The sequence below is a fragment of the Ursus maritimus genome, unplaced genomic scaffold (genome assembly GCF_017311325.1).
Source record: "Ursus maritimus isolate PB19 unplaced genomic scaffold, ASM1731132v1 scaffold_27, whole genome shotgun sequence".
Lineage (NCBI taxonomy): Eukaryota > Metazoa > Chordata > Mammalia > Carnivora > Ursidae > Ursus > Ursus maritimus.
Genome location: NW_024425230.1, coordinates 34,292,603 through 34,320,102, shown reverse-complemented (window position 1 = coordinate 34,320,102; position 27,500 = coordinate 34,292,603). Strand labels below are relative to the sequence as shown.

Here is a 27,500-nt window from a genome sequence, read left to right as displayed (position 1 = left end):
TTGCTCTTCTTTTTCTAGTTCCGTAAGGTGTAAAGTTAGAGTAATGACTTGAAAACTTTTTTTTTTTTTTACCATAGATATTTGCACTAAATATAAATTAGTTGTTCGAGTCTGTTTAGGAGGTTGTTGTTTAATTTCCACATACCTTTAAGTTTTCCAGTTTTCCTTCTGTTAACTGAGTTCTAATTTTGTGTTCAGAGAATGTACTTTGTATGATTTCAGTCTTTTAAATTTATTGAGACTTATTTTTGTATGTAGCCTAACGTATGGTTTATCTTGAAAGTGTTCATATGCAGGGTGCCTGGGTGGCTCAGTTCATGATCTCAGAGTCCTGGGATTGAGCCCCATGTCCAGCACTCTGCTCAGCAGGGAGCCTGCTTCTCCGTCTCCCTCTGCCTGATGCAGACTCTTGGCTGAGCAGGGAGGCCAATGTGGGCTCAATCCCAGGACCCTGGGATGATGACCTGAGCCTAAGGCAGACGCTTAACTGACTGAGCCACCCAGGCACCCCCAATCCCTGCTTTTTAATTGAAGAATTAAACTGTTTACATTTAAAGTAACTATAGGTAAGGTGTTTTTAATAAAAATATATATCCCTTTTGTTCTTCAGTTCCTCCATTGCTGCCTTCCTCTGCGTTTATTTTTTCTAGTGTACTATTTTGATTCCCTCTCATTTCCTTTTCCTTATGCTTTTAGAGAAAGATTCTGGGAAGCCATGGTAAGGGAGAGCCAAGTGGTGGTTAGAGCAAGAATCATTTTAGCCAGATGAGGGGGTGAAGAACATCCCAAATAGGGAGAGAATATCATAAACAGAGGCATAGAAGGTACCTGGTATGGGAGAACAGCAGAAATTGCAGTGTAGTTTAGGAATTTAAGTGTATCCCTGTTTGATATTGTCAAAGAACAAAATTCAACCGAGTAAATTTGAAGATCTAATTAGTTTTATTAAGTGATTTATGAATTGGGCAACATCTAGTCTAGCAAGTAGAGGGGAGCTCCCAGGGTCTGTACAAACTGGACGTTTTTTATAGGAAGGAGAATGGAGCAAGAAAGTTGTTAGTGAAAGAAGAAAGGATTGTTCCAGGCAAGGTCACCTTCCCTTGGGTAGAAGGGCAAGGGGTATTATTTAGGTGGATTTCCTCATCCTTCTTTGGGGGTTGGAGAGGGCTCATGTGACAGATTACCTCACTGGTGCTTATCAAAAAATTCCTGATGGAGAGGTTAAGACTTACATTTCTGTGGGAGTTTGAAACTGCAGTTAGGTTAGGTGTTAAAACCCTGGTTTGGTTACTTGCCTTGCCCAAGTGATGCCATTTTGGGCCTGTGGTTTTCTTTTTTTAACAGTGTTTTTGTAGACTTATTGCTTTTAGTAGCACTTGGAATTAATAAGCATTTCCTGTATTTTGGCATCCAGAAATTTTTCATAAAAATGAATGTCAGACCCAAGACTGAAATCAGTAGTTGGTTTAATATTTCCCAAGACTGATCCTAAACCATTAACATTGATTTTTGTTGCAGATTCCCAAACACCTCTTCAATTTAGTTGTAGCTGTTGGGCATCACAGTGCAAAATAATGACACCTCTCCCCCTCATGGACTCTGCTTCCAAATCTTCCAGGAATATCCAAGTCAGAAAATATTAATAATAAAATTATTAATTTTATTAATTAAAAATTTATTAATTAAAAATTACTTGTAAATTTTTTAATTCTAAAAATAAGCATAGAGTTGTTCCATTTCTTTTACAAAATTCTATATTTCATTTTATGTTACTACATCTAAATTACCTACTAATAGAATAAGTGTTCCTAAATCTTTTTAAAAATCCAGGCGCTCATTTTAGTTCTTAGGCACCTTTTGTAATTCATCAGCTAGATGTCTTATCTCAGTGTCTGTTTCAGATAGGCTTCTTTCGGCTCTGCGTATGAAAGGCCCGTTTCAAACAGCCTTACACAACAAGGAAGTGTTTTGGCTTAACATAAATCAAGTCTTAAAGGACAGTAATCTTCAGGATTAGTTCATCACTACCTTACTGAAGACACCAAGAATTCAGATTCTTTGCGTTGTACTTTAGGCTCCATAATACTGGCTTTATGCCGAGGCAGGACTTTCTCTGTAGTTGTATGATGGTTGCCAGGAAGGAACCATATGTTCTACAAGGAAGAAAAGTCTGGCGTCTGTAGAGGCTGCTTTGAGGCAACAAGTTCAAGCAATGGAAACCTGAGTAAGGTAAAGGGCCCACAGTGACCACTGAGCTAAATGCAGACAGGCTCATTGAGCGACCCACCTCAAAATAACCATAGGCCCTAACTGACCTGTTACAGCCAGGCGCAGTTCCTCAGTTTACCAAAAAAGGGAAAATTCCATATGTCTGCATACTCCCTCACTCTGCCCTGTGACTTGTGGCCCCTTACACCGCCTCATCATAGACAATCGCTCTGTTGCTGTCATGCCTGCGGCTCCCTTGTGAATTCAGTAAGCTTTCATCTCCTTTGTTCTGCCTTGGGTGAATTCTTTTACCAGCTGAGCCACCAGCCTCCGCCCAATCAGAGCACCCCACGTTTGGTGGCCTCCCCATCCAGTGGAACACCCCACAGCTTCCTCTGAACAGAAAGGACAGGCTTAACCAGAAACTACCAGAAAACTTTTCTTTTTTTTCTTTTTTAAAGATTTTATTTATTTATTTGAGAGAGAGAGCACGAACGGGGGGAGCAGCAGAGGGAGAGGGAGAAGCAGGCTCCCTGCTGAGCAGAGGCTGGGCTCGGACTCGGAATGGATGTCAGATTCGATCCCAGAACTCTGGGATCATGACGTGAGCCCAAGGCAGACACTTAACTAAGCCAGCCAGGCGTCACCAGAAAACTTTTCTTCATGTCTCATTGGCATGATTCCTCCTCATTTCTGAATTTCTGGCAGTGAGGATGGGGATAAGCCCACCCTTGAGCTGAAGTCAGTTTTCCTAGTTGCTGCCACTTAGAGTTGTGGAATGGATATTGGAGCAGTCACAGTGTCAGCTTTCGTTGTGTCCTAGTGCTATGAGGTTTCTTACCCATTCTTTTTTCTGTTAGACTTTTATAATGAGTCAAACTGTGCTTAGTCATATTTTATTGATTTAATTGCCCATGTTCAGAGTTTTCTGTCATATAAAGCAATACAGCAGTTATTACACATTCCTTTCTTTAAAGAGAGAATGTTGAAATAGTGAAAAGATTGGAGATAGTTGGCAAATTTGAATCTGTATCTCCTTGTAACCAATAAGTTTTAACCTCTTTCACCTCCAGATAATTGACTTAGCTGCCATTTACATAGAGACTTTAGTGATTTGATTTGTATCTCCTTTCTCTCTTCAAAAATTGCCTGGAGGAGCATTGTGATAAAGTAGAAAGTGAGTTGGGCTAATGATTAGGGTTCTAATTAATTCTAGCTTCACTGCTTTCCAGTTATGTGTGATCGTGGGCAAATCACTTCATCTCTCAGACCTTCAGCTGTCTTCTCTATAAGCTGAAGTATCTTCTCGCCAAGTTGTTCTTATGGGAGTCAAATAAAATGTTGTGAAAGAAATGAGAGAAGTGTAGAGTAACACATTTTTAATTGTCTTCATTTTTACACTAAAGACTGGTGGGCATTTAAAGGGAGATTCTGGTCCTAAAAAATAAATAATTGATCTTAGATTTTGAGTATTCAAGATCTATCAGTAGAAGATAAGGGTGTGTGCAACTTTTTTGAAATTAGTTGCCCAGTGAGTAAAAGATGTTTTATTATAAACAGCTGTTTGAATGCTTGATTCTAGTAAGTGTATCCTAGTAGCAACTTTTCAGGTATTCCCTACAATTTTTTTTACTTCAAATTTTTGCCCTGGTGTTTTGGTTAAAGCAGTTTTTGAAGGTAGCAGCGAGAGTAAATGTAAGCTATAGTGCTTTATGAGGCTTGCAGAGTATGATGGATGCATTTATTTATTTATTTATTCCAGTTACTGACTGTTTTCTCAAATGCACTTTTGCTTTCTTGGGACATTATTCTTTTGAAGAACTCTAAGGTCTCCCACAGAAATGTGGGTGGAGTTTGATTGTTATTGCCAAAGGAGATTTGCACTTCATTGCTGAGGACTCTGATGAGGCAAAAGTTCCTATTTGGAGTTGAATGAAATTAAGATGATGGCGAGGAATTTGACTTTTAAAATACTATTTAATATATTCATCATGTCTAACATTAGGTTAATGTACAAGTGGAATCTGAATATGTTAATAAGCTATGGTAAATATAGTTTCTGTATTTTATTACAATAAAATGTGAAACAAAACATAGATGCTTCTTGAATTAACATCATTTACCTTTTTGTTTTGACCTAGTTGCTTCTGTCTGTCATGTTGTATTTGGGGCAATCTCTTTTCTAAATGAGAAGACTAGTTCTGCAGTTTGCCTTTTTCTTTTATATGAGAAATATTGTATATAGATTTAGAAAGGAAAAGGGAACTAACGTATGTTGACTTCGTTACTCTGTACAAGCATACCAAGTACCTAACATTTATGCACTTTATTTTTCCTTCAACCTGATATAAGAGTATTAGTGTCCCCATTTTATAAAGGAAAACATTGAAATTTAGAGACTAACCTCAAAATTACTGCAACCCAGGAATCAATCACATTCTCCCTCCCTGTCTCACTCCTCCCTTCATGATATTTCTCATACTGCTTTCATGTAATCATTACATCTTTTCTTTGAGGAAGATTTTATTCTTCTTGCAAATGAAGAAGAGTGTTAACATGAGTGTATAAAGAATAAGAAAATGAGAGCATGTATTCCACATTAAAGGATAAAATCTTAAATAAAGTTTTTTTTTTTAAACATTAATTCATTTTTAACTGGTAAACCAACTTTGCTTTTCTCTTAAAAACACCACTTGGTCATGATGCATTATACTTTTTATGTATTGTTGGGTTTGATTTACAGAAATGTTAAGAATTTTTGTGTCTGTATTCATGAGAGATTTGGTCTATAGTTTCTTAGAATGCCTTTGGTTTTGACATCAGGACAGTGCTGGCCTTGTAGAATGAGTCGAGAAGTATTCTCTCCTTCCTCTTCAATTTTCTGGATGTTTTTTAGGTTTGGTATTATTTCTTCCTTATATTTCAGGTAGAATTCACCAATGAAGCCAGTTGGGCCTGGAGTTCTGTCTATGGAAAGATTTTAAACTAGTTTCAATTTCTTTAACTGATAGCAGGATTATTCTATTTATTTCTTCTTAAGTGAGCTTTGGTAGTTTGTCTTTCAAGGAATTTTATCTATTTCATCTGAGCTGTTAAATTTATTGACATAGAATTGTTCATAACATTCCTTTATTTATTTATTTATTTATTTATTTATTATTTTATTCATTTATTCGACGCAGAGAGAGAGACAGAGAGAGAGCGCACAAGCAGGGGGAGCTGCAGGCAGAGGGAGAGGGAGAAGTAGGCTTCCCATAGAGCAGGGGGAGCCCGATGTGGGACTGGATCCCACGTCCCTGGAATCATGACCCGAGCCCAAGACAGTCACTCAACCAACTGAGCCACACAAGTGCCCTCCCTTTATTCTTTTAATGTCTATAATTTCTCCCTCCTATTTCTGATATTGGTGTTTTGCCTCTTTTCCTTTTTTCCTCCTGATTAGTCTGCTAGAGGTTTATCAGTTTTACTTATAACAAAGAACCAGCTTTTGGTTTCATGGATTTAAAATTTTCTTTTAAAACAGACTTTGTTTTTTAGAGCAGTTTTAGGTTCCCGGCAAAGTTGAGTGGAAAGTGCAGATTTTTCTGTATACCCCTGCTCTCACACATGCACAGCCTCTCTCACCACCAACGCTCGATGAATCTACACTGACACATGATTATCACCCAAAGTCCATAGTTTACGTTAGGATTCACTCTTGGTGTTGTGTGGGTTTGGACAAATGTTTAATGACATGTATTCACCATCATAGCATATATATAGGTAGTTTGACTACCCTAAAAATTGTGTGCTCTGCCTGTTCATTTCTCCCTCCCCCAACTCCTGGCATAGTTTTGCCTTTTCCAGAATGTCATATGGTATATAGCGTTTTCACATTGGTTTCCTTCACTTAGTAATATGCATTTAAGTTTCCTCCATGTCTTTTCATGGCTTGATAGCTCTTTTTAAAGCCCTGAGTAATCCATTGTATGGATGTTCCACAGTTTATCCATTCAGCTACTGAAGGACATCTTGGTTGCTTTTAAGTTTTTTGTTTGTTTCTGTCTTGTTTTGTTTAAAGATTTTATTCACTTACTACCAAAAAAAATGTATTCACTTATTAGAGAGTGTGCACAAGCTGGTGGGGTAGGGGCGGTGGGAGAGGGAAAGGCAGACTCCCGCTGAGCAGGGAGCCCGCTAAGGGGCTCCATCTCAGGACCATGAGATCATGACCTGAGCTGAAGGCAGATGTTTAACTGTGACTGAGCCACCCAGGCACCCCTCAAGTTGTGACAATTACAAATTAGGCTTATATAAATATTAATGTCCAGGTTTTTGTGTAGAGATACGTTTTCAACTCATTTGGGTCAGTACCCAAGGAGTATGAATGCTGGATTGTGTAAGAATATGTTTCGTTTGATGAGATTGCCAAACTGTCTTCCAAAGTGTCTTTACCATTTTGTGTTTTACTAATCTCAAACAAGTAGCTTTGGGTCTTATTGACTTTTTTTCCACCTGTTTTCTGTTTGGTTGTAGCCTTTTATTCTCCTTATCCCCCATACCCCTCATCTTCTGCTTACTTTTTTTTTTTTTTTTTTTTTTTACAGAAAAGGAGAGAACACTTTATTTACCGTTTAGGTTTATTTTGCTGTTCTCTTACTAATTTCTTAAGGTGGAAGCTTAGGTCATTGATTTTAGACCTTTTTTAAGATAACAGAGTATCATTTAGTTTCTAGATGTTTGAGGATTTTAAAGATGTTCAGATTTTAATTTTTAGTTTAATTCCATTGTGATAATAGAATATATTTTTTATGATTTAAAATTCTTAAAATTTATTGAAAATGGTTTTATGGCTCAGAATGTAGTCTCTTGGGTAATGGTTCTGTGTGTACTTGAAAATAATGTATATTCCGCTGTTGGTGGAATGTTCTTTAAATTCAGTTAGATCAAATTGGTTGATAGTATTGTTCAAGTCTGGTATATCCTTACTCATTTTTTGTGTACTTGTTCTATCACATATTGAAACAGTAGTTTCACTGACAATAATTGTGGATTTGTCTATTCTTGTAATTCTATCAGTTTTTGCTTTATGTATTTTGAAGCTGTTTAGTTTAGAATTCTTCATCTTCATGATTAAGTCAATCCCTTTATCATTATGAAATGACCCTATTTATCTTTGGTAAGTATCTTAGCTGTGAAATATACTTTATCTGATATTAAGATAGCTATTACAGCTCTTTATTGATTAATGGTAGCCTGGTATATTTTTATAATCCTTTAATTTTAACCTTTTTGTTTTTTATATTTAAAATGGATTTCTTTTTAGACAACATTTTATACAATCTGATAATCTCTTCCTTTCAGTCAGGTGTTCTATATTGTGATTGGGCTTATGTCTGCCATCTTGCTATTTGTTTCCTCTGTCCCATCTCTTTGCTTTTTTTACTCTTACTTTCTTTTGAATTGAGTACATTTTAGTATTCCATTTTATCTGCACTATTGCCTTATGAACTGTAACTCTTTCCTTTTTTTTTCTTTTTCAGTGGTTGACATGGTTATAATAAGCACCTCTAACTTATCACAGTCTTCCTACAAATAATAATCTATCACTTTACGCATAATGTGTGACTTTAAGCACAGTATATTTTTCCTTATCCCATCACTTTTCCAAATGTCATGTTTTACTTCTGTATATTTTACAAACCCCATAATAGATTATTGTTCTTTTAAAATAAGAAAGAAAATCTATTTTATTATTATTCGCATATTTACTCATTTTAGTGCTCTTCATTCCTTTGTATAGATTTATGTTTTTGTTTATCATTTTTCTTCTGCAGAAATTCTTTCACAGCATTTTTTTAACGTACAAGTCTGCTGGTGACAAATTCTCTCAGCTTTTATTTGTCTAAAAAAGTATTTTATCAACATTTCAGAAAGCTATTTTTTCTGGCACTGAATTTTAGTGTGTAGGAGTCTCCAGGACTGCCTTCGGGTTTGGTAGTTCACTAGGAGAATTCTCAGGACTGGGTGTATAGTTATGCGATTTATTACAGTGAAAGGATGCAAAGCCAAATTAGTAAAGGGAAAAGGTTCATGAGTAAAGTCTGGAGAAAACAAAGTATAGGTTTCCAAGAGTCTAATCCCAGTGAGTCACACAGGACATGTTTAACTCTATTAACAATGAATGGTGACAGCAAGTGAAAAAATGTTGTCCAACAGGGAAGCCCATTAGAGACTTAGCGTCCAAAGTTTTTATTGGTCACGTGAGCATCCTCTGCGTAGCATGCATCAAAATACCAGTCTTCCAGAAGGAAAGCAGGTGTATAGCATGAATCATATTGCTTACACAAACACTGTAGGCACAGTAAACCACCTGTATTAGTTAGGGAATGTTTTCTAAGGATAGCAGTCTTGAGCTTGCTATGTGAACTCTCTTCTGCATAGTAGGTCACCTTGTTTTTACCTTTTTGAACTTTAAAGATTTTATTTTGTTGTCTTCTGGCTTGGATACCTTCTGAGGAGAAATTTGTGGTGATTCTTATCTTTGTTCCATTGTATGTAATGTACCTTTTTTCCTCCAGCTTCTTTTAAGATTTTTCGCCACTGTTTTCAGTAATTGGTTTACGATGTACTTTATGTGTACGTGTGAATGTATGTTTGTGTTTATCCTGTGTGGGATTCCTTGAACTTCTTGGAACTGTGCATTTGAGGTATGCAACAAATTGAAATTTTCTCAGCCATTATTTTTTCCAACCTTGCTCCACCTCTTTTGTTTTCATGCTTCAGTTAAACATATGTTAGATTGCTGGTACTGTCCCACAGGTCACTGAGTCTGTTCATTTGGGGGAGGGGAACATCTTTGCTCCCCCCCCCTCTCCTTTTTCGAATAGTTTTATTCTTCGGCCTCCAGGTTTACTTCTGCAGTGGCTTATCTACAATAAATCCCTTCCAATGATATTTTACTTCAGATATTATATTTTTCATCTCTAGAAGTTCCATTTGATTCGTTCTTGTAGGTTTCCTTGTCTCCTCATTATATTCAGATATTCTATTATGTTGTTGAGCAAATACGTTTATTTTAGCTGTTTTAACATCTTCGTCTCCTGATTTGCTCATCTTGTTCATTTCTGGTTCTGTTAATATTGGCTATGGTTTTCTAGTTCATGGGTCATGTTTTATTGCTTACCCATAAGCCTATTTTTATGCTGTATTTTATAATAATTTTTGATTATCATGTGATTACTGTATTTTTGATTATTATATGCTTATCATTGTTTTATGTTGTTTGCTGGATTTTGTTGTATTACATTAAAGAATGTCAGAATTTTTATGGTATACTGCTAAGTTACTTGCAGGTAAGTTTGGTCCTTTCATGGCTTATTTTTAAGCAGTTTCAGGGCAAACCCAGAATTGCCTTTACGGTAGGACTAATTCATTTTTTTATTTTTATTTTTTAAAGTACTTTATTTATTTACTTGAGAGAGAGCACAGAGGGAGAAGGAGAAGCAGACCCCCACTAAGCGGGGAGCCCGATGCAGGGCCTGATGCAGGGCCCTATTCCAGGACCCTGGGATCGTTACCTGAGCCGCAGGCAGGTGCTTAACCAACTGAGCCACCCAGGCGCCCCCGTAGTGGGACTAATTTAACTTCACTTCTAAGGCATGGCCCTTCTGGGGTCACTGTTGGCTTCCATGTTCAGCAAGATCTTTTCACTTTGGATAGGGGAAACTTTAACAATTCCTGGCCCTTTGTGAGCTCTGACAATTTTTATCTAACAGCTTCCTGGTAATACTCTTTCCTTAGAGGTTAATTTTGATTTTGCCTGGCCTCTTGCGGTTTCACTTTCTACATGCACAAATTGTATTCAGCCAAAGATCCAATAGGACCCTCAGTCATTTTTTTGGACCTCTTTCTTTATGGTAGATCTCTCCTCTCAGTTAGTCTGTATCCTGCACCCACACACAAAATTCTAGCTGCCTTGGCCTCTCTAAACTTTGATCTGTGTCTTTTTAACTCAGCAATAGTGCTGGATTCTTTTGGGGTTATCCTTCTCTGTACCATTGCCTGGAAATAACCTCCAAGTGGAAAACTAGAGGTTTCTCTGACTTATTGCCCTTTGAGAGCAGTAGTCTGGGATCACAGTCTGGTGTCGCCTTTATTCAGTGTTTGAAAACAGTTGTTTCCTATATTTTGTCTAGTTTGTAGTTGTTTAGGCAGAACAATAGTTCCAGACCTTCTTTGTCTTTCATGTTCAAAGTGGAAATCTCTATAAACACTAAACTTTTCCACTTACACTATAAGCTTTTCCTTTTCTAAGGATATGTGCAATTGTCATTTTTCAGAATATGTGCAAAATGTCAAGCCTCTCCTTTTCTTATTATATTCAGAAGATAGTCATGATGAATGTGATCAGGATTTCAAACTTCAGATTCTGCTTAGGTACTTCTTAAAGCCATGGAATCTTCCACTGTGCCCTCGATGAACATGTATACATTTATATATCACAGTGGATAAATATGTATATTTGATGAATATATATTTTATTGATGAATATATATCACAGTGGATCAGGGCTTTGAATTGGTGAGGCACTGGGGCACCTACGATACAAAATTTGGGAAGCACTCACTCTCAGGTACCAATCCTGCACTTGAACTGCCTATAGAGTCAGAGCCTCCTTAAATATTATGCCCCAGGCACCTTGCTTGTCTTACTCTATTTCAGACTTTGCAGGGGATATTCCAGACAAAGATTATTTTCATTACTTAGGGCATTGATCCCAAACCACTATTAACTGCATCACGTATTTCCTTTAGAGAAGTTTTAAGTCTTTTTTTTATCATCATATTAAATTATTTTAACTTCTCTCCAGCCATTTATTTTCTCGAAGGAACTGCAAATAAAGTCTGATGTAACATGTCAGTCCCTAGGTACTTGCTGAAAAATGGAAGCAACAAAAGAGTATCTGTGGTAGCAAATACTGTTTCATAGAACCAAACCGTGTGTAGTGAAGTATTACCTATTTTTAGGTTGTCTTTTCTGGCCCTAGAAATGAATGGCTCTCCCTGCGTAGACCAGGTTCTATCAATTCCTATGTGCTATTGCTCAGTGGGCTGGCAGCCATATTTGCAGTTTGAGAGTCCCAAGTAAGCCTGACTTGGCTTCAGAAATGAACCTAGATTTCTGCTAGGAGAACTTTTAATATGGGTCAGAGACACACAATTACATTCTGATGATAGGAAGAACAAAGCTTTTAATCTCACACGGAATGTACTCTTTTTGAGTTCAACTCTTGACCCACTTTTGTATTGCTTTAGGGTACAGATGGAATGATAAAGGAATCCGTCTCTCTCCTCATCTTAGAATATGAGAGGAGACCAGGAGGAAGTCCAGATGAAATGAGATATGGAGCCATTTGTTAATCTAAACCTGAGTTAAGCCTTAGGGGAGAAGGGCAAAAATAATTCATTCTTATTTTCATTCCAGATTTCCAGGGTTATTCAGATAGGGACCTAGTATGAGTTCTAGCAGTAATAAGTGATTTTTGCCTGGAATGGGTTTTGTTAAATAGCTTCTTTTGGCTGCAGTGGTATTAAGTATCTGTTTGGTAGTTGAACGGTTCAAAAACATCGATTTTATGTGCAGAGACTAACCATTAATCTCATGTTACTACTGCTTTGGATACTGAGTTTTCTTTACTCGATTTTATTGACTTCTTGGGCTTTTTCTCCATTTTTTTCCTGTGAGAGTGTTAGCACATCTGTACCATCTGCAAAGCATTTTATAATAGGTTGGAATGTCAAAATAATCCAATCCTGAAGGAAGACGCTTTTACAGTCAAGTTTTGTACATAGGCAGTGGTACCTTTCTTTAATCACTGGGTGAGGTAATACGTTGTGATAGAAAACAGTAGACTTGGATTGGAAAGAACTTGGTTACAGTCCAGGTTGAACCACTTATATAGCTTTGTACCCCTGAGCAAGTCAGTTAATCTCTTTAAGACTCATTTTTTTTCCATCTGTAAAGTGTGTGTAAGTATGTGGGAGGTGGGGGGAGCGTGTGATAGTATCTGCTTGCCTATTGTACATATCAGTATGAAGATCATAGATGTGAAAGCATTTTGGAAAATGTGTAAAACAAATATAAAAATATAGTTATAAAATTATTTTATCTCAGCTCAATCAAATCCTGTTCTTTGAGAATCTGTTAGTTTTGTCTAAATAGTTCATTTATTTTATCACTGATAGTTTAGAAAAAGGAAAATGTAAGTTGGAGTATAGATGGTGAATACATGATATTGTATTAGGCAAAGGTTATAAATGACCTATGAAAAAATTTATAAAATCTTAAAGTCGTTTTTTTTGTACTAGTAAAATTTGATTGAAAAATTTTTTAAAAGATTTTATTTATTTATTTGAGAGAGGGAGACAGATAGTGACAGAGATAGCAAGAGAGAGCACACGAGGACGGAGGGAGAAGCAAGCTCCTGCTGAGCAGGGAGCTTGACGCAGGGCTCGATCCCAGGACCCTGGGATCATGGTGCTGAAGGCAGACGCCCAACCGACTGAGCCACCCAGGGACCCCCAAAGATTGAAATTTTTACTAAACCTCTCCTCTACTCCTAGACTTTGCAAATTCTTAACAGTTATATTCTGTGAAATATTGTGTATGAATTTTCCACTTTGGATTATCTATAGAGAAAATTTTTTTTAAAGATTTTATTTATTTGAGAGAGGGAGAGAGAGAACACAAGTGGAGGGTAGAGACAGAGGGAGAGGGAGAAGCAGGCTCCCCACTGAGCAGGGAGCCTGTCGAGGGGCTCAATCCCAGGGTCCCAGGATTATGACCTGAGCCGAAGGCAGATGCTTAACCTACTGAGCCTCCATAGGCGTCCTTATGGGAAATTATTTTTAAAAATCAATCGGGGGGGCACATTCTGTTGAGTGTCCAACTCTTGTTTTTGGCTCAGGTTGTGATCTCGGGGTCATGCAATGGAGCCCTGACTCAGTCTCTGTGGTTGGTGCAGAATCTGCTTGAGATTCTGTCTCCCTCTGCTCTCCTTCTCTCCCCCCCCCAAAATAAATCAATAAATCTTAAAAAAAAAAAAAATCAATCTGGGTTCTCCTTGTTTAAGATGATTCTGTACTACTCTTCCGCACATAATTAGTATGCATCCAAGGGAATGCAAACGAATGTGAGCCCAATATGAATATAATTAGGGACTTAAATCTGCCAGAACTTAATCATAGTGATTGAAATATGGATGTAATATTTTGGTACCTTTGGAATTATTCAGATTATTCCCCTAACAATATTAGAATGGATCAGTGGGAGAATCCCCTTGGTTGGTTCAGTCATTCATTGAACAAAAATATTAATAACAGTGCCTACTATTATGAGGCACTGTTCTACAGCAGTGTACAACAGTAAAGAAAATAGACAAAAATTCCTGTTCTTGTAGAGCTTACATTCTAGTGAAGGGAGACAGAAAATAATAGATAAGATACGTAGTATGCCAGATAACAGTAGGTCTGTAGAGAAAAATAAGAGATGGAAAGGGGTTGGGGGATCTTGGGAGGCATGGGGATTGGTGGAGGGCAGGCCAGAGAAAGAAGGCAACAATTGAACAAAGATATGAAGGAGCAGTCTATACAAACCGCTGTCTCAGGGAAGAGTATTCCTGTCTCAAGGTAACAGCAAGTTCAGCTGCCCTAAGGAAAGTGTGCCTCATCTGTTCCAGGAACAGGGAGGAGGCCATTGCGACTGAGTGGAGTGAGCATGGGGGAAAGTATTAGATGAGGTCAGAGAAGTAATGGCAAGCTAGTTAATTGAACTTAGGGGGATATTGCCTTTTAATCTGAGAAAAGGAGGCCATTAGAGAGTTTTGAGCAGAGTGATCACATGGCCTGACTTTTTTTTTTTTAAATTAAATTATCACCAGAGGTAGGTGATTGGGGGTTTTGAGGAAGAAATAGATAATTTAGGAGACTATCGCAATAATCTTTGTGTGCTTGGTAGCAGAGGAGATGATGAAAAATGGTTGGATTCTATTTTAAAAGTGAAGCCAACAGTTTTTGCTGATAAGAAATAAGAGGGAGAGGGAAAGCAGGGCTAACAGTACATACATGTTTTGGCCTAAGCTATTAGAAGCTTATAGTTATCATTTACTGAGATGAAAGACTGTGGAAGGAGGAGCAAGTTTGTGGGTTGGGTGGTGGTGAGGTTAATTATGAGTTTGGTTTTTGTTTTTGTTTTTTTAAAGATTTTATTTATTTGAGTGAGAGAGAAAGAGAGTGCAAGCATGAGTGGGGAGAGGGGCAGAAAGAGAGGGAGAGGGAGTGGGGAGCCTGATGCAGGCTTCATTCCACGACCCTGAGAATATGACCTGAGCTGAAGTCAGACACTTAACCGACTGAGCCACCCAGGTGCCCCAGGAGTTTGGTTTTGAACCTGCTAAGAAATGCTTATTAAATTCCAAGTAAAAAATGTTGAGTAGGCGGTTCAGATGTATTAGAAGACAATTATGGGGTGAAGACAAGGCTGTTTATCTACCAGTAAATAATTTGGGGAGTTGTCAGTTTATAGATTGTATTTAAAGCCCTCATGTTGGAGGAGACCACCTAGAGAGTTGAATGTAGATGGGAAGTACTGTTCTGTACCCAGTTCCAGACTGTGCATTTTTTCCCCCTACACCAAGCAGTTCTTGAGATACCACCTGGATGTCCTACAGTTCAACTCAATTCTAACTATCTGTCTAGAGATAGCATCAGATTCCACAGGATAAGGGCTCGGTCCCACAAGACTAACCCCCCTCTCAGGTGCCAGACTCAAGTCCAGGTTGTTAACCTGTGCTTCTGACCCAGCCCTCTTCTTTTCCAGAGGTCAAGTGGGTGGGATTGAAAGTTTCAACCCTCTGAATCCAGGGTTGGTCCTCCTGGTAACCAGCTCCCTTCTTTGGTGCTTTCTAAAAGTCACCTCATTAACATAACAAAAGATACCTTTATTGTTCTCATCTCTTAGGAAATTCCAAATTCCGAGAGTTTTAGGAGCTTTGTGCCAGAAACGGAGAAGACTGAATATATATTTCTTTTTATAAATTACAGTATCACACAGGAGAGAAGAGGTCCAAGGACTGAAGTCGAACATTCTATAATTAGGGGGAAGAGAAGTGAACCAGCAAGAGAATAAGAAAGATGAAAACCAGGAGAATTGGGTGTCCTGGGAGCCATATATTTTACAGGAGGAGTTACTGTTTGTATTAGCTGCTTTTCATAGGTAAAGTAAGAGGAAAACTGAGAATTGATGATTGTATTTAGCAATGTGGAAGTCATTATTGGCTTTATTAAGGGGAAGTTTGACAAATAGGGTGAAGAATAAAACCTGGTTGACAGGGATTCAAGAGGAGATGAGATGGTGAGTATTGACAACACTTTTAAATTTTATTATAAAGGGGGAGCTATACACATATGGCATATAGAATTAAGGGAGGGGGTTTTATTTTTGCTTTTAAATACGGGGTGGGAATGACCCAGTAGAGAGGGAATATTTGACAACGCAGTAGAGAGAAGAGGTCATTGCTGGAGCATTTTTCTTGCATAGGTGGAGGGAAATTGGGATCTCGTATACATGTGGAAAGATTGGCCCTGGCTAAGTCCTGTCTTGGAGCATGGACCATTTATTCATAATTAGTGATACTATTCCCTAATAAAATGATGTTCTGTAATCTAGTGGAGGTTGAGAGTTTGCTAATATAAGTAAAGTTATACTATATACGATACTAGAGAGCTCTTCGATTCTTATGCCACCTATAAATGCTTGCACATTTTTGAAGTTGGAGGATTAATAATCCTCTCTGCCCTCAGATTACGTATAGTTTTCCAAACTGACTGTTGTATTTCATGCTTATAACTCACATCCTCCCTTTTAAAGAACTTCATTGCCTGTGCCCTTCCAAAAACAAACCCTTTCTTATGTCCCCACTATACCCTGCATATATGTACTTCTGTCAGAGTGCTTAAGACACTTTATTACATTTATGTATATGTCTCTCACCCATTACTAGATTGTTCATACCTTGATCCTACTCATTACTCAACTTTTGGTTCCTTCAGTGCAGTGTTTTTGTTTCTTGTTATATGCCTATATTATCTATTGCTGCCTAATAAATTGCCTTCAAAACTTAGCAGCTCAAAACCACATTATCTCACTGTAGGTCAGGAATATAGGAATGGCTTGGGTGGGTCTTTTACAAGGCTACAGTCAGTGGGTTGACCAGGCCTGCAGTCTCATCTGAAAGTTTACTGTGGAAGGATCCACCTCCTAGCTCACTCACATGGTTGTTGGCAGGATTCATTTCCTCATTGGGTTGTTGGTCAGAGGCCTCCCTCCATCTCTTGCCATGTGGACTTTTCCAGAGTATCTCCCTCAGAGCAAGTAAGCAAGAGGGCAAGAAAGAGTACCAGCAGAAGAGAGTGCTAGCAAGTATGACATCATAATCTTTTTAACCTAATCACAGAAGTGACATTCCTTCACTTTTTCCCTATTCTCTTCTTTAGAAGGAAGTCACTAGGCCCAGCCCACACTCAGGGGAATAAGGAATTACACAAGCATGTGAGTACCATGAATGCAGGGATCATTGGAGGTCCATTTTAGAAGTGTGCCCCCCAGTCCCCAAACCCTGGTACTATGAAGTGCTTAATGTGTTGAATGGATTAGCTTTTTTTTTTTTTTTTTTTCCCAAGCATCCTCATCTCTGGTAGCATACATTCCTGAGAGGACTGGTGAGGGTGAGGACTCAGCTTGGCACTGTCAAACACAACTGCTACTCAGGGGTTCTCCCAACCCCTATTTTCCCATGTCCTTAATGCATTGCTTTTATGAAATAAGTTAACAGTACTGAAAAGTTAAAATCATGTTATGCTTCTGTGACCTAAATAAAACCAGGAATGCTACTTAGGAAAATCAGAATACATGTAATATATAATTTAATGGGAATTCAAGAAATAGTCTAATAGCAAGCTGTATTTTGAGATCATTCAAGTTTCCCATCATTCCCAGTCCATATACTACTTTATGACCTGGATAGACATAATGATGTATCAGTTGAAGTATAGCTAAATTTGATCCCTACTATGAAGTAACCTTTTTTACAAAAATAAGCTCTTAATAGGCTGGAAAAAGTATCAGGTCATGGATTTGGATTTTGGTGGGGGACATTTAAAATTGAGGCAGTTTAATCTTTGGAACTAAGGAATCTCATCCTAGACTCATAATATTTTCAATATTAGCAATAACTTACCCAGCCTTATCTTTTTATAGATGAGGAAATGGCCACCCAGTCAGTGATGTACCCAGGCTTGCTGGTGGCAGGGCCAGTGCCAGATCCCAGGCTGCCAGTTCCATAAAGTGCACTGTACCATGCCACACTGCTAATAATAAATCATACTGGAACCACTTTGGGATCTTCAAAAATACTTATGCCTGTCCCATCCCCAGATATTCTGAGTTCATTGGTATGGGGTGTAAGTTGAACATTGAGATTTTTAAAAGCTCCAAGTTTGGAAACCTGCTCCACAAGGAATGAGTGTGCTTAAGGACTTGGAACCAGAATGAGATCAATAGTATAGACTTCCGTCCATTCTGATTCCTTAATCATATATTTGGCTAGGTTTTATCTGAGCAGTAAGAAAAATCTTTACATTGAGAAATAGCCAAGAGTTCTGCTGAACAAAGACTTTCTTAATAAAGCTGTCCTTTCACTCACTAGCATGTGTTTTGTAAATGAGATAGCCTGCAACAGAATTCTTCTTAATCGTGAAATAGGAGAACAGTTCTTTGACACTGATCAGGCAAGGAGAAAGTCTTCTGCCATCTGTGTTGTGGCATGCTCTGCTGTTGTTTTAACTAGATAAAATTCTAATTACTGTTAAACAGATTATTTATGAGGTTTTTAAAAATATTTTAGAGCAAGTGTATAAATATAAAGAGGCAAAGAAATGGTTCCAGATTTAAAAACAAAAGGCTTTTCCTTTGAAAGTAAGTTAATCCGGATTTGACACACTGGGTTGTTTAATAACACATTTCTGTGTATGTCCTTGGTACTGCATGTTGCAGAGAATGTGAAATTTGCACTTTTATTATAACCATTCTGTGAGGGCAGTCATGCACTCTTTGGTAGGATGCTGACTGAACACTGTAACTAGAAAATGGAATTTGGGGTTGGTAAACCACACATTTTGTTTCAAAACATCCCTTCCTTTAAACAAGATATTTCCGTCATAATGACAGGTACCAGCAGCATGAAGTAGAAGAGTTAATAGGAGATTGTGATAAGATTAAAGCATTTAAGGATTTGAGATATTTGACTGAAGTAGTGTCAGGGTGATGGCGAGAGGCTATACCTTCAGGTAGAGGTTATAGGGGGTGCATTTGTTTTTTATTGCTGCAGTGGCAAATCACTACAGACTTTGTGGCTTAAACAACAGTAATCTATTATCTTACATTCTCTAGGTCAGTAGGACAACACGAGGGTCCAGCTGGGCTAAAATTAAGATTTCGGCGGGTAGGGTTCTTTTCCTTGCAGTTGTAGGGCTGACATCCCAGTTGCCTTGCTGGTTGTCAGATCAGGACCCTTCTCAGACCCTAAAGACCACCCTCATCCCTTGGCTCGTGGCATTTTTTCCTCTATTTTAAAAGCCAGCAACAACAGGTCAAGGCCCTTTTACACGTAAGGTATTTCCTCCTCCTTCTGTCTCATCTCTCTGATCCACCTTTTGTCTTCCTCTTCCATTTTAAAGGACTCTTGTGGTTGACTAGATTGGACCTACTTGGATAATTTAGGCCAATTTCCCCATCTTAGCATCCTTAATCTTAATTATAACTGAAAGTCTTTTTTGCCATGTAAGGAAAGCTAGGCTGGGCGTAGGAGGGAAAGGAGCAAGGACATCTTTGGAGGGCCGTTCTGTCTGTCAAAGGGGCTAGGTCCCTGGAGTTAAGGAAAGCAAATGTCAGTATTGACATAGCTGTTGAAAGTCTTCATTTGTCCAACAAATAAATTTTGATTACTTACACTGTGCCAGGCATTGCAATAGGCACTGGGGCTATTGGAATAAAAAAGACAAGACACATTCCCTGCCCTGCCTGAATGTATATAGCAGCATTCTTACAAGAGCAAACAAAACAGAGCAGTGCATTATAAAGGATTCTTCATGTACTTTGTATTTACATTAAGTTCTTTGAAAGCAGGTACTAGTGTTCTTTGTTGTGGCCCTTTCCGCATCCCACCACTAGACCAGTGTTTTACATCTTAGATGCTTAACAGATACTGTTCAAAAGGCTTACTTTGGTTTTCCTTTGCATTGTTAGGAACTTGACTTATCTCTCTTTTCTGATATTTTCTACTCGAAAAGCAGTGAGGAATTTTGAGTTCAATCCAGACTCAGATGACAAGTTAAGATTTAATCAGATACCTGTTGCAGAATTTTGTAAAAGGCCTTAAGAATTATCATGTACTCCGTCTTCCTTTTCTGAGTTAAAACTCTAAAGTGCAGAGGCAGCTTTACAAATGCTGTCATCATATAAATTGTCACTTTTGCTTTTTTCCCCCTGAGTTCGAAAGCCAGAAAGTACCTACCCAATTAAAAAAAAAATCAGCAGTTGCTTTAAGCCCTGTATTCATCAATAGATAGTGAAGAATTGCCAACCCTGAAGCACATTAAAATAAACTTCTCAATGTGGCTTTTCCGTGGATGGATAGCCTTTTAAAATAATGGGGAAAAAATAAATGAATGAATTAAAATAAAATAAACTATGCCTGGAGCTGTCTTCTTCATATACAGCTCCCTGTTGTGTTCCCACTGTGTGCTGAGTGTCAGTCTGTTTTTTCTGAAAAACCACAGGATTCTTACCAATTGTTCAAAGACTTTTAAAGACAGTTCTTAATTTTTTTTAGTGATGGCTATGTAATATCCCAGAGCAGCAATGAGGAACTTTAGTAATTATGGGTTGGAATAAGCATGAGTATGTGAGACATAGAGATAATATACCAGCATTAATATCAAACTTGATCATCACAGAACTTTTTATCAGAACAGTTGGCAAGTGGTTAAATATATTTGTTACACATGTTTGAGCTCCAAAGCGTAAATGTCAAATGGGGTCTTAGGGCACCTTCTTAATTTCGGTACATACAGAGCTCCAACCAAAATTCCTTCATGATTCTTTGGAAGTTTAACATTATTTATGGATGATATCTTATCCATATGACCCTTCATGTCTCCAAACAAGTAGCCTAAGGATATTTATATGAAATTTCATTTCTGATAAAAGAAATTTTAGAACAGTGGATGAAAAATTCATTTCATTTGCTTATGTTAAGATGGGTATTGTCCTTAAATTAAGTTTCGGTGATATTAATGTGGGTCAAGGAAGGTGATAGCTACTTTTATTTTATAGAGGTGGTTTAATGCACTGTAATCATGAAAGTGTTAACAGATAATGTTGATTTCTGTGGGCTTTTTTTTTTTTTTTCAAAGCTTCAGTGTCTAGGAAAGTGTAGCATCCTGTTGGATTTTGTTCATATGCAAGAATTTTTATTAAATGGAAACTTTTGAAGGAGGCTGGAAATATAACAATACAATAATGAAAATAACTGAGGTTTTTTTTATTTTTGTAAAAAGAGAAGGGAAAAAAACCCCTCTGTGGTTTTGGACATTAAAATGTGCCAGTGACTTAAATACATGCAGTGCCACAGAGAGATGGAATTTACTGACTTATGGAAAGCTTTTGACAGGTAACATTTGCATCTTTAGACGTCAGATTTGAATTACTAAAGCAGCCTTTGTTTAGTAAATTGAACATTTGCTGAGAAGATTACACGAAGGAATAAGCATACTGATTTGCAGTAGGCGCTTGTTTTACTGGGTGTTAAAACGAAACTGGCCTTAGTGAACTATTACCGTGACATACAAATGGCTTCAGTTTGAGAGGATACGGTTTCAGATGTAAGCCATATATTTTTCCAAATATGTTGTTTCTGGGGAAAATAAACCTAAATTCTTGAAGCAGGCCATTTCACTTCTAATTGAATGTAATATTAGGAAAACAAAAAGCCTTAAGGCAAAAACTGTTCCTTACAGAGGTTTTTGTTTTCATTTGAAATTAGTGCAGTTGGAGATTGGCTTTATAAAAAAATCTTCGATTCTTTTAAATAAAGTATAGCAATGTAAAATTGTTGCTAAATTTCCTAGCACAACTGAGAACAATTGTATGCTTTAAAAACAAGTAACCAGTGAGTTTTATTTAAATAAAATAGTTGCCTGAATATGATTTTAAAAAACAACACCTAAGATAAACCTAGGAATCAGGTGGATTAAATAATAATAATAAAGGTGTTTTCAGGAAAGGTAGTGACTTTCTACTTAGATTTTTAAATTTAAACCAATTGTTGTAGTATATGATTTGAATGTTTTGTGCTATGTGTATGTATAGTGTAACAGAAGCTTATAGTAGTACTTTATTAGTTGAGGTAAAACTCTTGCAGAAGAGTAGAATTCTGAAATATTGTGTTACCTGATTTACATCTGTGCTGCACCTTCTTATTCAAGTAAAGCAATTAATTTTCCCCTGATAATAAAGGTGGAAACGGATGATTATGTTTTACTCTCCAATTTTTAGAATGTTCTCAATGCATTTGAAGTAGAGTTAATCACATTTTTTTCCCTCCCTGGAATTCTCTGGCTATAAATCAGTATTCTTTTTTTTTTTTAAATCAATGAAAGTTCTTTTATGATGCTATTAAAGCACATGTCAGGATTTACTCTTCAATTAGGTGGGACTGTGATTGTTAGATTAGACTCCTTTGCAGGTGACACACTGACTAAATAACTGACTGTTAGGCTATTGATACCCCAGTGATTCTGTATGTTAGGATTGAGCTGAGAAATTTGTCATTCGTTCTATCTTAAAAGTAGCCAGAATAAACAAGAGGATTTTTATAGACTGTAAAATCCAAACTAAATATCCTGGAAAAATCTTGATGACTTAAAGGTTATTTGTTTAAGTATCAGAAATTAATTTTTTTAATGAACATGCAGTAAAATTGACTTTGTGTGTGTACAGTTGATGAACTTTAACATGTGTAGATTTTCTCATAACTGTCATCACAGTCAGTATCCAGATATCCAAATAGTTCCATCAGTTCATAAAACTCCTTTATGCTCTCCCTTTGTAGTTGTACTCTCTCTACCTCACCCATGACTCCTGGCAAACACTTTGTCATTTAGTATTGTCTTTTCAAAAATGGCCACTAAATGGGATCATAGAGTATTTAGCTATTTGAGTTAGATACACATGCATTTGCTCAGCATAGTGCCTTAAGATATCACCTAAGTTGTTTTGTATATCATTATTTCATTCCTTTTTATTGCAGAGTAGTATTTGATTGTATGGATGTACCGCAGTTTATCCCTTAATTCATTGAAAGACTTTGAGTTGTTTCAAGTTTGTAGCTATTTTGAATAGAGATGTTATAAACGTTTGTTGGATTTTGTGAATGCGAGTTTTCATTACTCTTGGGTAAATACATAGTAGTGAGATTATTGGTAATTGTATAATTTTACTTAATAAGAAATTGCCAAACTGTTTTCTAAATTGGTTGTACCACTTTGTATTCCCATCAGCAATGTGTAATAGTTATACTTGTTCTGCCTATTTGCCAGTATTTGGCATGGTCATTCTTCTGTTTGTTTAGTTTTTATTTCATAATCATAAAGTTAACTGTAATCCGTCTAGACTTGGAGGGGAGTAAGGAAAACATGAAACCTATAGAATTGCAGCAAGAGCACAAAGTTATAGGATGTTTCAAACAGGTGGAGGTGAAAGGGTGCTCTTTTGAGCTACAGAAGGAATGGTCTGGTAGTTAACGATAAAACACAAGTGAAATTTATTAGATTTGTCCAAAGTCAGTAATGGTGATCATCTTGCTGGTCTTGCCATTCCTGGCCCCAAAGTGCTCTGTGGCTTTTACAATATTCATGCCCTCTTTCACCTTGCCAAAGAACACATACTTGCTGTCCAACCACTCAGTCTTGGCAGTGCACATGAAAAACAGGGAACCATTTGTGTGGGGTCTAGCATTTGTCATGGATAAGAGGCTAGGACCTGTGTGCTTCAGGATGAAATTCTCATCATCAAATTTCTCCCCATAGTTGGACTTGCTGCCAGTGCCATTATGGCATATGAAGTCACCATTCTGCCATGTAAATCCTGGAATAATCCCATGAAAGCAGGCACCTTTATAACCAAATCCTTTCTCCCCACTGCTCAGAACACAAAAGTTCTGCTGTGTTTGAAGCTCTGTCTGCAAACAGCTTGAAGGAGACATGGCCAGAGCTCTCGCTGTCCATAGTGATATCTAAGAACACAATGGGATGACCACAGCTGGGTGGGCACAAGGCAGCTCTGGGGCAGAGGCATCTGCAAGTGGTCATTCTTTTTAATTACAGCCATTCTAATAGATTTGGAATGATATCTGATAATGATTTTAAATTGCATTTTCCTAATAATTAACGATATCAAACACTTTGTCACGTGCCTTTTTGTTAATACATGTATTCTTTTTGGGTCTGTCCAAGTCTTTGGTCCATTTTTTAAAATAATAGAAACTTTATTTTGGAATAATTTTAGATTTGTAGGAAAGTTGCAAAGATAATACAGAGAATCCCTGTATGTCCCTCGCCCAGCTTCCCATAGTGATAACATCTTATAAACCCAAAACCAAATACATTTATCAAAGTGAAGAAACCAACATTGGTACCTTAGTGTTAACCAAATTCCAAATTCTAAACTCAGATTTTCCACTTGTCTCCTTTTTCTGTTCCAAGGATTCCACATTGCATTTATTAAGTCTCCTTAGTATCCTATGGTTTGTGGCAGTTTGTTAGTGTTTCCTTGTTTTTCATGCCTTTGATCATTTTGAGTATTAATACTAGTAGGTATTTTGGAGGATGTCCCTCAATTTGTGTTTATCTGATGTTTTCTCCTGATTAGACTGAGGTTAAGGGTTTTAGGGAAGAATATCAAAGGTATGATAGTGAAGTACCCTTCTCGTCACATTTTATCAGGGAGTATATGATAATATCACTTGGTTAAGGCAGTGTTTGCTAGGTTTCTACACTGTAAAGTTATTATTTTTGTCTTTCCGTTGTCTGTTCTTTGGAAGTGAATCACTAATTCTAGCCTGCACTCAAGGAGGTGGGGTGACGGTTTCATTTTATGAATAAGGGTCTGTCTACATATATTATTAGGAATTCTTCCATAAGGAAGTTTGTCCCTTACCTTTCATTCATTAGTTAATTTGTTCATTTAGATCATTATGTATACTTTTATACATTGGCTTGTAATCCAATGAATGCTATGTTACTTGTTTTGTTGCTAAAATTATTTGATTGTTGAGTCCTTTATCCCTTTGACATTTTTTTGGGTACTGCCTTGATTTCTGGCACTACAAGATGCTCCAGACTCATCTTGTATTTTCTCCACTCTATTCCTAGAATCAGTCATTTCTCTGAGCTCTCGTTTCTTGTATTGGAGAATTGTGTTCAGAGACCAGTGCCTGGGTGGTAGGTGTACTCCTTACTATTGGGATGTCACTATTTATAGGCCTTTTCAGAGGATGAAGGTGGAAATTATATACTGTATGCTAATCTGTGTGTCTGTACACATTATAATTGTTTCTGTATTTATCCATCTGTATTATATTTTAAACAGTATATATGTTAAATTCATACCAACGTCTGTGACTCTGCTCCAGTACCATAAGGTTCATTCTAGTCTTCTCCTTTTTGCTTAACTTCTAACTTCTCTGAGAATGAGAAACCTGGCTTATTAACTTATTTGTTCCACCCCAGTATACATGTAAAAAGTAAATTTAGAATTAATCATTACTCCCATGAGAAATAAATTTATCAACTAGAGTCCAGTGTTTATGTATGGGTCCTTTTGTATTTAGCCTTAAAGTTTTCATTTAAAACATTGTTTTCCAGAGTTTCTTAGGTCAGCTCGTTTTCCTTCTAACCTCTTCAGTGGGGTTTTGCCATTCATTTGCAATGCAGTCAGATTCATTTGTCACACACTGCATCCTATCTTAAAGCTTCCCTAGCATCTTAGTTGATTTTTAAAAATTTGCATACATCAACGTTCACTTTTTGCAATGTACAGTTCTGTGGGTTTTGACAAATGCACAGATAGGGTCATTATCCACTATCCCAGTACCATACAGACAGTTTCATCACTCTGAATATTCTCCTGTTAAAAGGTTCTGGACCGAGTTATAACCTGTGTATGTGTGCATGTGGAGAGGGCAGAAGAGTTCCCCACAGCAACAAGCAATTCTCGGACACCAGCTGGGTGTCCTACAATTCAACTAAATTCTGACACCATCTACCCAGAGGTAGTATCGATTAAGGGCTCAGTCCCATATGACTACACCCTCCATACCTCAGTTCATATACCAGTTGTAAGCCCAGATCGTCATCAGTGATTCTGACCTACCAGCTGTTTATCAGAAGTTCCAGTGACCCCCTCTTTGGGTTTGATTAATTTGCTAGAGTGGCTTATAGAACTCATACATTTAACTTACTAGATTATTGGCTTATTTAAAAAGTAGATAACTTAGAAACAGCCAGATGGAAGAAATGCCTAGGGCAAGGTGTGAGAAAAGGGTGCAGAACTTCCATGCCCTCTACGAGCATACTTCTCTCCAAATGCCCATGTATTCACCACCTAGAAGTGCTCTGAAACCCTTCCTGTTGTATTTTTACGGAGGCTTCATTACATAAACATGACTGATTAAATCATTGGCCATTGGTATCTGGAGGTTCAGGAGGTGGAACTAAATTTCCAACCTCCTAATCACATGTTTGGTTCTTCCAGAAACCAGCCTCTGTCCTTACTTAGTTACTTTCTGTAAGTTACCTCATTAACGAAAACCCAGTTGTGGTGGAAAGGGGCTTGTTACAAGTTAACAAGATACCCATTTCACCTTTAGGTCTCTGAAGTGATTATAGGAACTGAGGCCAAGAGACCAAATATAACAAAGGATGTTCCCCTTTTCTCTTATTGCTCAGGAAGTTCCAAGGGTTTTGTGAACAGTGAGCCAGGAACCATGGATGAAGTCCAAATATATATGAAAAATGTGTTTTGGTCATCTGAATGACCAAATTATGTATTTGTTATAAATCACAAAATTGCACTAAGTTCTGACACCATCTACCTGGAGATAGTATCAGATTCCATAGGTTAAGGGCTCAGTCTCATAGGACTGCCCATCCCACACCTCAGTTCACACACCTGCTTTGTAGTTAGCCATTCCCACATCCCCAATCCCCAACAACCACTAATCTCTTTTCTTTTCATGTTGTTTTGCCTTTTCCAATGTGTCATATGCATGCAGTCATATAATATGTAATGTTTTGGATCTGACTTCTCACTTAGCCAAGTGCATTTAAGATTTCTCCATGTTGTCTTATGAATCAAGTAGTTCACTCCTTTTTATTCCTGCAGAGTATTCTATTGTATGGATTTACCACAGTTGTTTTATCCATTCATCTTGTTGAAATAACTTTCTAGGCCCAAGATAGAGCTGCTCCTGCTCCAGGTGGCACATCAGGAAACCGACACTGTGTCTCTATAAAAGCTCCACTTCACGAAAAACGCAGGATCTCTAGTCAAACAATCCCCAAACACCAAGCCAACTCTGGGCCTTCTCACCCCAAATGAGGTTGACTGTGTGGTTCTAGCCAATCAGATATTTTCCATTTTTCTCTTCCTTGTTCTTTATTCTTTATCCTATAAAAGCTTCCTGTCTTCTGCCCCATTTTCAGTTCTTGGAATGGAGACTGTTCACCTCATAAAGTGTTAAATAAAATTTGTTTGTATCACCTAAATTATTTCCTTTAATCATTTTTTGTTTGTGTTTAGCAACCTGTTCCTTCAGTTTTTGGTGATTATTAGTAAAGCTTCTATTAAACATTCATGTACAGATTTTTGTGTGAATATGCTTTCAGTTCATTTGAGTAAGTAATGTAGGAGTTTGATTGCTGGGTTGTATAAGTGTAAATTTAACTTTGTAAGAAACTGCCAAACTGTTTTTCAAAGTGGTTGTGCCATTTTTCATTCCCACCAGCAGTGAATGAGAGTTTCTATTGCTCTGCATCTTTGGCAGCATTTTCTATTGCTACGTTTTTTGTTTGTTTTTTAAATTTTAGCCATTCTAATCAGTGTGCTTTTTGTTCATATTTCAATTGGATTGTTTT

The 27,500-nt window shown here is 37.4% G+C and overlaps 1 protein-coding gene and 1 pseudogene across 1 annotated transcript in view; one reads left to right on the top strand and one right to left on the bottom strand.

Annotated features, from left to right (window-relative positions):
* The window catches only part of GLCE (glucuronic acid epimerase), a 109,526-nt gene that overhangs the window by 19,543 nt on the left and 62,483 nt on the right, over positions 1–27,500 (top strand). The gene's annotated exons all lie outside the window — the stretch shown is intronic.
* LOC121105507 lies at positions 23,132–23,675 on the bottom strand (annotated as a pseudogene).